Genomic DNA, 12,044 nt, shown 5'->3' with positions numbered 1-12,044 from the left:
TGGTTCTTTGATGATTGTTTCTAAAGTTGGTTCTATTATTCTTGATGTCAAACTCTTACACTGATTTCGATGATAACAAAACTTTTTAAAGGACTAATGGTTCAATATAAGTGTGTAGGAATTTTAACTGACTTTACATGCAGAAAACAATAACTTTTCTGTGACAAAAATTCCTCCTAGAAGGCCAAAAAGATCATACTTTGGTGTATGAGGTATTTAAGCAAAAATATAAAGAGTTTACTGATTAAGTGTCGACCCTTGAAAAAAACATGTCGACCCATGAAGAACTCATAAAAAAAGTTCAAAAGAATATCATGTTGAAAGGTAAAATATGTTAACCCGCGTGAATGACATGTCGACTCACTGAAAACCGAATGCATGTTTGCTTGAACTGATCTCAAAGTGTTGACCCGTAAAGATGAAGTGTCAACTCATGAATAAATCAAGGAGTACACTCTTAGGATTGAAGTGTCAACATCTTTGAATGTCTTGTCGACCTCCAGCAACCTAATGCTTGAATATCTACTGAGCACAGAAGTGTCAACATCGATGAAGCAAGTATCGACCCCTCCAGCAATCAAAACGTGAAATATCGACCCTTGGATTTGAATGTCAACATCTGCTGAAGAAAGGAGCTTTGAACGAAGTTGAAAATATGAATGAAGTATCAACCTAGATGATGACATGTTGACACTCAAGAAATATATGTTGACACATGAAGTTAAATGTTGAGAAGTAAGAGCAACAAACGATTCTAATGGTCATAAATTTGTTTGAAATTCTTAGTTTGTATGCCCAACGACTCTGCCAATGGATCAAGATCATTCTCAAGTATTTATTGAAGATGAAAAACTACAATAAGATTGTTGAATATGTGAAAACAGATCAAATCATCAAGCTCTTCAAGATCAAAGCTCTCAAGTGTTCTGAAGCCTTACAACAAGCGATCATCATCGATTTCTTTGCTTAGTGTTGAAAATATTTGGGGCTTTTCTTAATTGAGTTTCATTACCCTTGCACATAACTGTGTTCACATTTGTATGGGGTAAATGAGTGATTGTATTCAATCATTTGTATTTGTAACTTTCAGGTTGAGTTATGGTGAGTTGGTAGAGCTCACGGTTGAGTTTCGCAAGCGGTATGAAATCATTGTTAATGGTTTCTAACACCATGAAGCTAGAGGTATAGTGGATTGAGCAAAAGTGTCAAGAGCGCATAGGCCGGGTTTGACCGAACCTCTATAAACCTTGTGTTGTGGTTTGCTTATTTTTTTTGCTTCCATATCGTTTTTCTTGATTTACTTGTATCTGTCTGTGTCAAAAGTGAAGTAGTTTTAAAACTCAATTCACCCCCCTCTTGTGTGTTTCACCATTTTGAGACTCAATACTTGAGTCTAATCCTTGTGATAAACTTAATGTTCTCGATGTGTTTATGCCTCTTTTGCCATGAATTTGCTCTATATTAGTAAAATTACTTAGTATAACTGTGATGTAAACTTTAAGCTTGATGGTTATTATATGCAAGATCTATTGTCAGGGAGAAAGATTGAGATTGGGCATAGGCGGCATCTCTACTTTTTGGATCAATTGAATCGGAGTCAAGGAGAAGATGATGGGAGTAGAGTTGTTGTTGCAGTTTTGGATTCTTCAGTATTGTGGCATCAACGACTGAGTCATGGGTCAAGTTTGGGTCGTCTAAATGTCATGCTCTCCCGTTTAGTCTTAAGGAAATTGAGTATGTGAGTCTTTTTGAAATAGTTCACTTTGATGTATGGGTCCTTCTCATGTTGTATCTAAAGGGGGATCCATGTATATTGTGACATTTATAAATGATTTTACCATATATACATGGGTTAATTTTATGAAAAATTGAAGTGAGTTTCAGATTAATTATCGGATCCAATCCAAATAATCGGATAATGATACAGTCAGATATCCGATGCAAAACCCAATTCATTAACCATAAACAAATATTGTCGGATATTGGTTTGAGTTGAGTTTAATACAATCAACTTTACTTTTTTCACATGAAAATCTATGAAGTGTACATTTTTCAATGGATACAAGGACTTGTTTTATAAACAGATCCAGGACTCAACTTTGATATCCAAGTCAGGTCCACGTACCGAACCATACCCAATCTTCAAGAATTCGTTCATTGTCGGATCAAGCATGAGTCAACCCGTTTCCTACACGTTTTCATCACTATCTATCGTTCCAGTCTTTGCCATTGTGGCACACAGGTTCAACCTGGCTATATAGTCCTTGAACCTTAAGTACCAGTACTTGGACATGAGAATAGCTGTTGCTACGCTTGGATCGTTGCTTCTGATCCAATTATACATGGTCAATGTCTGACCCATTAAGGATTGAACCCTTTATTGAAAAGGAAACAATGTAAAGGATATTTGATCTGGATCCAAGCCGGCTAAAATTCACCAGACCTAAGTCCAACATCTCTTAGATCGGACCTGAGCCACATGAAAAAGCCAGTGGACCAACTGCAAGGGCTAGGTTTATTCTAGTTTGTGCAACCTGTTGTGGTAGATCTAGAATGATTTCCTTCCATCTTTGACTAAAAGAATTCCAAAGCATCCAATTTGTTGGTAATTTAGCAATTATTAAGAAAGCATATGATTATAAAATTAGAGTCGGAAACCCAAACAAAACAATTGGTCTGCCTATGTTTTGAAGTTAAAATAAAAAAAAATTATTTTTGCAAACCAAGACTTAAGGAACTAAAAGAATAAGAAATTAATATATATATATATATATATATATATATATATATATATATATATATATATATATATATATATATATATATATATATATATATATATATATAAAACAACTTATAAGAATCCTAATTTGAATAATGAATCTGTGTGTGTGAGAGAGAGAGAGAGAGAGAGAGAGAGAGAGAGAGAGAGAGAGAGAGAGAGAGAGGAATGTGAGCTAAGGCTAATAGAAATGCATGCTTGTAATGGGCCTCAAGGGGGGTTGGTGTAGTAGTGTGGGGCCTTGGCTGTTAGATGGGCAGTAAGGTTTGATTCTCATGGATGTCACTCCTCTATGCAAGCTAATGCGTAGCATATGCTCCGGGAGTAGGGGTCTTAATCAGGGCCGGCTTGTCACAGACAGAATTTTTTGCAAACCCGCGATGCACCCTGTAGTCTGGCCAGCCTAACGGCCTGAAGGCTCGGTCCGAGACAAGCCGGCTTCTTTGAGATTTGAGGCCACTGCTTAGGGCCTCAAATGAAAAAAAATATTACGCTTATGGGCTTCCAATGAAATATGCGTAGGGCCTCAACTTTTCTTGAGCCGCCCCTGGTCCTAGTCTCGAAGTTTTACGTTACCAGCACAACTACAGTAAGTATGGCAGGCTGAGCCAGCGCGACCAAAGCAGATCAGGTCATGCTGAACATGAGATTTTTTGCTCATGCAACATCCGTCCGTTTTGTATTTTGAAAAGTTAAATAGTCAAACAGAACAATTATATGCTAAGTGGCATTCATCCAAAATGCAAGTGTGGATTCTTATTAAATCAACCATGCTGAGTCGATGTAGGGTCAGATTCGATTAAACCAACTTGCATCATAAGGTTTAAGATGGGGACGAGTGGAACCGAACTGCCCTAAATTGACTTCTCAGGCACAATGATAGGCATACGAGATGATTCTGTGTGTGAAGTTCATGGAAAAGAAATATATAAGTGTCTTCTAGGTCCTGAATGATTACATTACTGTAGCGTTTGATCCCATTTTGGACGGACAAAGGAGTCACACACCTAAAGATGTGCACACCCCTATAGGTGTGACTCTTTTGTCCAGCCACTACAAGAATGCTGCGATATATCTCGGCGCCATTGCCATGTTTCTCGCAGATATATGCCTATAACAGCGAAAATTCTTGCCGACAAGTCACCAAAAAAAAGGCCTTTGTTGAGTAATAACGATGACATTTATAGTTCGCCGTTAAAGGGTGAACCAATACCAATGACTAATCTCACCGAAATTGAGAATACCAATAGTGACATGGCAATCTTTAAGAATGAGGTTATTTTAACGATAAGATAGGATATAACGACGAGATCTCTGGCACACCACTATAACTGTGAGATAGACAAGGTTATTTTAACAATGAGATAGGATATAACACTGAGTTCCCTATCTCACCGTTATAGGCTATAACATGGAGAATTGACTCACCGTTATAAGCTATAAAGCTGAAAAAAAAATCAAAAAATTAATGAATGTCACCTTGTTTGTTCTAGGCCCTGTCTCGAGGGCAATAAAAATACCATTCGAGATCAGATAATACAGAAAAAGTAATGAAGATTCTTTCCTCATGAGAAAAAATAACAAAGGCAAAACAAGCAGAAAAGGAATAAATTGTAATTAGATAGTTAATAAAGATTCTTTTCTCATGAGAAAAAATAACTAACAATTGAGGTGGATGTTTATCAAATAATACAGAAAACACTGTATGAGAACATGATTACAATCCCTTTTGTTGGAACAAAATGAGATGTAAATGATTCTACGAGATAAACATTGTCACAACATATGAAGAGAATGAACAAGAAAAACTTACCATGTTAGATGATAAGGCTTTTGAAATATCTCTTATAAATATGTGCAAGCAAAAATAATAGATGTGGTCCCATCTCCAACTTTACGATCTTGAAGCTCAGCCAACTCTACCAGCACCTGAACCCCTCAAAATAAAAGGATGATGTAAATGAGGTTAGACAAAAGCAAGGAGGTGCTGCAATAAAAGTTATAGAATGATGAAGAAAACTAAAGCTTAAATCATCTTCCAAGTTCAAATTTAATTGAAAAAAGTAGACATGATTTGTAGAAGAAATCTTTTTCAGATTTCTATAACCATCACACAATCAATTTCTAGTATAATATAAAAGATAAAAAAACAAGCAAGTTGAACCAGGGAAGACCCATATGACATGATGTCAGATCCAATAACAATAAGATGAATGAAACAAAATCTGGTTAGTGAAACAACTAAATGCACCTTGCATCGGACCTTGTCATTATATAGATAACCCCTTTGATAAATAAGCACACCGCTTCCAGCTACCACATTTTTCTTCCTTAATTAACTAATCAATTAATACTAATTAAACTAATAATTTAATTAATTGTTACATATGGGGGCATCCTACCCTATCTAGATCCTTCTCTTATTTAATTAATTAATTAAGTCCAAGTGGGTTCCACATGGGTCGTTCCACCCAATGGATCCAATCCACATGACCTTTGAATCTAATGAACCAATATAAGTTTTGTTCAAACTCCTTAACTAAGAGTTCAAACCCATAAGACTGATCCAAACCCATATCAGATCCAATTAATAGTGTTTAGATCCATATTAAATATATCTGATATCCACTATAAAAATATCTGGGATTCAAATACGAATTAAATTTAACAATTTGCACACATATATTAGACATAAAAATGCATCTTTATTATTTTATATTAAAAAAAATCATAAGTGTTACATTCTGCTCTCTTTAAAAAAAATTTATCCTCGAAATTAGTACAAGATTAATTAAACAAACTAAGGTACTTTTCTCTCATACTCGCCTTTGGCTCTCACGTATACTCCAAAATACTATGGTATCTCCAATGCACCTTGACAAGAATAGTTTTGGATCTCAGCACATGTTTCTTTCAATCCAAAATCTTTGTTAGCCTCTCCACGATAGTCAGGTCTTCCTGAACATCTACGTCATCATAGCTAATAATATGTGATAAATCATAGACATACTTGCGCAACATAGACACATGAAAGACATTATGGATATGAGAGTACTGCGAAGGTAGTTCTATGCGATATGAGACTTTTCCAACCCATTTTAATATCATAAAAAGGCCAACAAACCTGCATGGACTCAACTTGCCATTTTTACCAAACCAGAATACACTCTTAGTAGGAGACACCTTTATAAAGACCTTATCTTCTACCTTGAATGTAAGTTACCGACATTGGTCTGCATAACTCTTCTGTAGACTCTGTGTCATCCGCAATCTATTACTTATCATCTGAACTTGCTATGTGTAGTGTTGTACAATGATTGGTGAATCTACTTTCCTCTCACCAACATCATTCCAATACACTAGTGATTTGCAGGATCGTCTGTACAGAGCCTCAAAAGGTGCAATCCTGATGCTTGAGTGATAACTATTGTTGTACACAAACTCAACCAAAACTACATGAAAGTTTTAATCACCCTTCCAATGCAACATATAGGCTCATAACATATCCTTTAAAGTCTGTATGGTCCACTAAGATTGAACGTCAGTTTGAGGATGAAAAGTCGTGGTAAAGTTTAACTTGGTACCCAAGGCCTTCTATAATTGTCCTCAAAATCATGAGATAAAATGTGGGTAGTGATTAGATATGATCGATACAGGCACTCCATGCAGTCGTATAGTCTCTCAGATGTATAGGTCAGCTCGACTTTCTAAAGGCTAGCCGACCGGAATGGGTAGAAAGTGAGCATATTTAGTGAGTCTATCTACTATCACCCATATAGTATCGTATTGTCTACGTGTTTTAGGTAAGCCCACTACAAAGTCTATAGTAATATCCTCTCATTTTTACTGTGAAATCTTCATTTGTTGTAATATTTTGCCTGGTCTTTGATGTTTGATCTTTATCTGCTGACAAGTCATGCACTTTCAAATATAATTTGCGATGTTCCGCTTTATACCATTCTACCAATGCCTATGTTGTAAGTCTTTATAAACATCTTCGTGTTGCCTGGGTGGATAGTATACCTGCTCTTCTGGGACTCATCTAGTATCTCGACCCTCAAATTGGTGTCTTCGGCACCCATAGTCGCCCCTTTATCCATGCACTGCCATCCTCTTTAAGTCTAAAATAGGAGTCCTCTTGCTGAGCAAGTGCTTTAAACCTGTCATACTGAGGGTCTTTAAGCCATGTTGCTATAATCTGTACAAAATCTCAGGCTGAGAGAACAAACAGGACACATTGATAGTTCATGCTCATCTGTGAAAGACTTCCATGCGATAAAATCCTCTAGTAATTTTCATTCTCTCCCAATCAGACTGGCCAAAGCACCACCAACCTTGCAGCTAAGAAAGTCTGCTACCATGTTTTCCTTCTTTGGGTGGTAAGATATAATGAACTCTAACCACCATCTCTGTCGCATGTTCGACTTCTTCTGGGAGAACAAATACTTCAAACTCTTGTGATCTGTGAACACCTCAAGTCATTCTTTGTATAAGTAGTGCCACCATATCTTCAATGCAAACACTATTGCAGTCAACTCTAGGTCATCGATCAAATAGTTTTGCTCATGAATCTTCAACTGTCAGGATGCATATGCTACTATTTTGCCATTCTACATCAATACACACCCCAAGCCTGTACCCAAAGCATTTGTATATACGATAAAATAAACCTTGACCATATGATAGAGTCAACATAGGGGCAATCATCAGTCTCTCCTTTAGGTTATGAAAGCTCTCTTCGCACTTATTTGTCTATTCGAACTTAACTCCTTTTCTCAACAGTTTGGTTATAGACAAGTCAATCTATAAAAATTCCTATATAAATCATCGATAATAGCCCGCTAAGTATAGAAAACTTTGGATATCTTCAATATTCTTTAGCTGCTCTCAATTAAGTACAATATCCACCTATTCACATATCCAATATTAGGATTACATCAAGAAATTTTCAACTAATTTTCAACAGAATACTCACTATAATGAGGTCTATTGATATTCCATCTTTCAAGATTATATGGCCTAAGAACATAACCTTCTCAAGCCAAAACTCATATTTTAAGAACTTTACAAACAACTGGTGTTCTTTAAGAGTTTCCAATACTATCTTCAAGTGGTCCCAATGTAGTTTTATGCTCTCCAAATATATTAGGATGTCATCAATGAATACAATTATGAACGAGTCCAGGTATGATAGAAAGGCATGACCATAAACTCATAATGTCTGTATCTCAATCAAAAGGCCATCTTAGAGATATCATCATCCTTAATTTTGAGTTGGTGGTACCCTAATCTAAGGTCAATATTGGAGAACACCTTCGCCTTATGAAGTTGGTCGAATAAATCTTTAGTACGGGGTAACATATACTTGTTCTTCGATGTGACTTGATTAAGCATCCGATAATCATTGTACAATCTCATTGATATGTCATTCTTCTTTACAAATAGGACCGATGCTCTCCATGGTGAAACACTTGGTCTAATGAACCCCTATTCCATGAGTTTCTGTAGTTGTCTCTTTAGTTCCTTCAATTCTGTTGGTGCCATCCTGTACGATGCATTGGAAATCAGTGCAGTACCAGACATAAGTTCTATATCAAACTCTACCTCACAGTCTGGAAGAAGTCCAGATAGCACCTCAGAAAACATGTCCAAAAAATGTATAGACGATCTCAAGCTCCTCAATAGACGTCGTCTTCGCCTCCACCAAGGCTACATTGACCAAAAATGCAGTGCATTCCTTTCACAAATACCTCTGAGCCTTCAATGTAGATATAACCTGATCCTTCAGACCGGGTTGAGAGAGCCTAAATTTTACCTTTAAAATGTCAAATCTAGATAGAACCACCTTTTCTTGACAGTATAAAACTCCAACATAATACTCATATAGCCAATTCATACCCAATATGACATAATATTCAGTCATATCAAGTAGGATCAGATCCACTGGTAAACTTTGTCCCTCTATCACTATGTCCATATCCGATATATAATGCACACAAATAGAGTTATGACCAATAGGGCTATATACATCCAAAATATATTTCAACGGTTTCACATTCACATTCAACTGCTTAACAAAATTGGCAGAGATAAACAAATGGGTAGCACCACAATCAAATAAGGTAAGAGCCCTTTGTCCAACGACTAAGACTGTACTTTGCACTAGTTCACGTAGACATGCCCTACCACCTTGTTTTGGTGTTGTGGCTACTGTTGTTGCTTTCCTCCTCCGGCGGCCTTATTCTGGTTGTCTGCCTGTCTCTTGAAGCAATCTCTAGCAAAGTGTCATGTCTTCCTGCAGTGGTAATAGACAATGGAATCTCATTGACACTGTTCTGTTTTATGCTATCTGGCCAATTTTCAGCTAGCCATTGGCCAATAAATAGACAAACAAGTTCTACCATGGTGAGGTTAGCACTAGTTCAGTCATTTATCAATAGGTGGCTAGTCAAAAAATGGCTGGACATTTTTTTTACTTTTTAAACATTTTTTATTTTATTTTTTAGCCTTTCAGTCATTTTTTGGCTAAAAACTGATTAGGAAATGGCCGGGTTCACGGCATTCTTTCCAAGCAACACCAATCTGGCAATTTCAGAGCCACTGTGTGGCTAGAAAATAGCCGAACAGATATTTTCTCTTTGTTTTCTTTCTTAATGTTATTTTCTTTTTTTGTTAGTCTTGTCAACAATCTTCCAGCAACCATTGGCTGGCAAAAGGCTTGGGTTCTGCCACCCTCGCTTGGTGGCACCAGTAAGGCCATTTCAGGATGATTTTGTAAAAAAACCCTTAGAACTTCAAGCCACCTTAAAATGTTTCTCACTGCTTCCTGTGAAGGAGGTAACCAATTCAGGCACTTGTTTGATCATCACTGAGAAAACATTGATCTGTATCAGGTATTTCAGAAAAGATGGTAGTTGCCATGGAATTTCAGGTAAAATATAGGTATCGGGACATCGCCATCTTTATTTCAAAACTTGATGATAATGGAGGGGACTGTATCACCCCTCGCTTGCTTATGAAATGAAAGTCATCCATTTCAAAACCATCATCATGAGCTATTCTTATCAACACCTTCAATTTATTTTTTTCCTATTTTAGTTAAAGAGAATCATTTCATTAGTATAGGAAAGGAGATGGATACAAGAGCAACTATCAAAATATTTATTGATCAAACATGTTTACATGAAACTACTTTTTCCCTTTATCCTGGTGCTTTCCTAAGCTCTTCTTAACCAGACAGCAAGTTCAAGGGCCCAAAGGATTCAAGGTTGGGGCCAGTTGTTTGGTGTATCTGAGGAACTCCACTAATAACAGAGCTTCCTGTCTGCCACACCTGATTCACGGAGTTGTTGCCGCTGTTCGGAGGCACGACGTTTGCATAGATGATGATTTGGTCGCCGAACGATTCCCCGGACACGTTTGAATAAGTGCTGAGGCTCTGATCATTCATATGAGGTGAGTAGTTTTGTATTGAGGTGCTGTATGCCTTCACCAGGCCGGTCGCCAAGTCGACGAAGCTGACGAGAGCCTGTGTGCCAACCATGGCTGTGCCTGTGGGATTGATCCCCCAGGCGACCCACCCTCCGGGTGCTGCTGGGGTGGCTCGGTAGGCGATCTGAGCCAGGCGAAAACCAGGAGAGTAGGTCCAGTGCAGGTATGCGTTCAAGTAGGGGAGGTCGATGCAGGAGTTGAAGTGCTTGTTGTTGGAGAAGGTCTGGGACTTACAGGTCTGAGCAGAAGCGGTGAGGAGAGTGCCCACAAAGATGAGGAGGAGAAGTTGGGTGTTGATGAAGTGAACCATGATGAATCTCTCTCTCTCTCTCTCTACCACCTTAGTTAAGAAGGGTGGTGAGATGAAGAGATTTATAGATCAGTATTAGGTCAAGAAGAATCCATGCAATTGTGGAAATAGTTGATGAGTAATATACTGTAATAATAATAATAAAGAATTAGAAGATATCTTGCACAAGCCATGTAAAGATTAGTCAGAGGAAATCTGACACAAGGAGATTATGTAAAGATTGTGATTACTCAATTCTTATCTTTTCTTAATGGGAATTGTGTCATCATGAAGTCAGGTCAATGCTGGAACAGATGATGAACCGGACAAGCATGACCTATGGATTGCTGATGACTAATAATTCAAGTTCTCGGTGCTACCCTGCGTGTTTTGTTATACTCACTTGTCTAGATAAATCTATGGATACGGCATTGTCCAGCAAAATTTATGCAGCGGCTCTGCAAGATTAGCATGCAGCTCCATTGATCATCCATCTCAACATTTTTCTAGATGGAAACCACATTTATCTTGATAAATGTCAAGATGAATGGCTGTCAGGCAGGTTGCTGCATATAATGTGAACACTATTCAGATGATCCAAGTTGTCTTGATATTTGGATGCATATCATTCAATTGATGTTACAGATCTTAATCTCAGCAAAATCTCAGTAAAGACCATGGGGTTCCACTCATCTGGTAGGGGCAAGTCGTGAATGCTACCTCTCTCAAAAAGAAGTTGTGAATGTTACCAAGCTAAATGGATGTCACGAGTTCGAATCTCAAGTGTGCGTCTCTTTGCATGATGCCAAAAGCTTGGTGTATTTCCTGATGGACAAGAGGGACTTTAGGATTTTACACCAATGAGTGAGTGAGTGAGCAAGTCAGGTGCTTTTCCTCGGTCATAGGTATAAAAAAAAGGAAAGAAAAACCTCGGTGAATTATAATATCACGATATTTTGTAAAAACTTATTATTAGAAAAATCTAGGGAAATTATCAACGTATATAAAAAAAAATCCATTATGTAGAAATATAAGCAATAAAAGTATTGCAAAAAGTGATTTTACTTGATAATATCATAATAAAAATGTGTTCGATATTTTCAAATAATAAATATTTTGAATATATCACGTTTTTCAGTACTATATGGAATTTTGAAAATATCTCAATATCCACTATATTTTTTGCAAAATAGTCCCTACCTTATTGGCGATCTCTGTCTTATAAGATTTTGTAAATTGGCGCCCACTCTTTTATTAACCCTTGCAAATTAATCCTTGAGGTTAACAGCCATTTAAGGATACACAAATTGATGGTTCTGATCTTATAGGAGGACTATTTTACAAAAAGTGAACAATATAAGGACTAATTTGCAAAAAAGTGAGTACAAATGACTATTCTGCTCTCATTGAGGTCCATTTTGCTAAAAACAAATAAAACACAGGGAAAGATTTGCCAAACAGAACAAATTTCAGTGGGTATAA

At 37.1% G+C, this 12,044-nt stretch overlaps 1 pseudogene; it reads right to left on the bottom strand.

Annotated features, from left to right (window-relative positions):
- Nucleotides 1-10,010: 10,010 nt before the first annotated feature.
- Nucleotides 10,011-10,583, bottom strand: LOC149826652 (cytochrome b561 and DOMON domain-containing protein At5g47530 pseudogene; annotated as a pseudogene).
- Nucleotides 10,584-12,044: the final 1,461 nt, after the last annotated feature.

Source organism: Nuphar pumila, chromosome 10 (genome assembly GCF_984573655.1).
Source record: "Nuphar pumila chromosome 10, dmNupPumi1.hap1.1, whole genome shotgun sequence".
NCBI classification, from domain to species: domain Eukaryota; kingdom Viridiplantae; phylum Streptophyta; class Magnoliopsida; order Nymphaeales; family Nymphaeaceae; genus Nuphar; species Nuphar pumila.
This window is presented reverse-complemented; position numbering and strand designations above follow the sequence as displayed.